Genomic DNA, 1,371 nt, shown 5'->3' on the forward strand with positions numbered 1-1,371 from the left:
CAGAGTTGATTTGTGTTTATTGATAATCTTAACACACTTTCATCTGCAGGTGATAAATGTGGAACTTTTTAACATTTCGTCACTTACAACCTCAAACCTTAATGTGTTTCACTAGATTTTATAATCAATATAAAAGCGTGCAGTGTACAGAACATTTTCTTTTCACAATTTGAGAAGTGTTGTAGCTCAACTTTTCACTGAAATTAAATCTGCAGAATTTGTGCACATCTAGAAATCTAAAAAGTTGCTCTGTTTACATCCATTTTCAAGTCCTGCCACTGACTTTGAGTTGGATGTGGGTCTGGACATTGATATTTAGTTTAAGAATACCTCTGTCTTGTTTGTAGTTTTCTTTACATATTGTGACAAACAGGACTCTGACTTTTTTTTAACAATGGTTGTAATCTTTTTCCACAGTGTTTGCCACACTCAGATTTTATTTACTAAAACTGGTGTAAACCATATATGTTTTCTTCCACTTCACTAATATGTACTATTTTATGCTAACCTGTTGCATAGAAACAAAATAAAACACATTTAAGTATGTGGTTAAAATGGAAACATTTCAAGGGGGCGTTAATACTTTTATAAGGCTCTGTTGTGTGTGCATGGAAGATAAATTTATGTTTCATGTTATGGAGTCATCTTCCACGTTGAAGGAGGGGAAATTTTATATGGGCCTGCCTTTTAAGGAAATAAATGTGGTTCTGGAATTATGACGTAGTCCGGGGAGGAAATGACAAATAATCGCCACTGAATACCGCTGGACGTGAAGCTAAACATTCCGTTTTTGTCTTTAGAGAGCTGTAGTAGGATCTTTATCGTCAACTTTTTATATCCTTACATTTTAAGACATGCATGAAGTTTTTCTTTACATGCATATGTATTAATGTGTTTAAAAATAAATGGAAAGAATGTTTCTGCAAGGCGCACACCCGCCATATTGAAATTCTGTACAGATTTCCAACGCTAAAAAAAAAGGGAAAAAAGTCAGATTTTTCGGTTTTCTTGCAAAGCAGAAGTGTAAAAACAGAGAAAGTAAAGCAGTGGATAACAACAACAACATGTCAGCGGAGCTGCCGATATGTTCACACACACAACCAGATCTTGTAATTACTTTTGGCAGGTGGGTATTACAGTTTCCTGCCAGTAAATATCTCAAAAGTAAGTCAGTCGAAAAGCTCAGTGAAGTTTTAAAGCTGCTCCAGACGCGCAGAAAAAAAATAAACCCGACTTCCTCTGATTTTCAAAATAAAATGAATAAAGCCTAGATGGTAGACGGGAGAACGTCAATCCAATCCATTCAGCGCTGTATTGGTTTGAATTATCTCTCTCTTTTTTTTCTAAATTGCTTCACTGTTACAGTTTCAT

This window comes from Poecilia mexicana, unplaced genomic scaffold (assembly GCF_051168715.1).
Source record: "Poecilia mexicana isolate PSO_F unplaced genomic scaffold, ASM5116871v1 scaffold_2, whole genome shotgun sequence".
In the NCBI taxonomy this organism is placed as follows: Eukaryota; Metazoa; Chordata; class Actinopteri; order Cyprinodontiformes; family Poeciliidae; genus Poecilia; species Poecilia mexicana.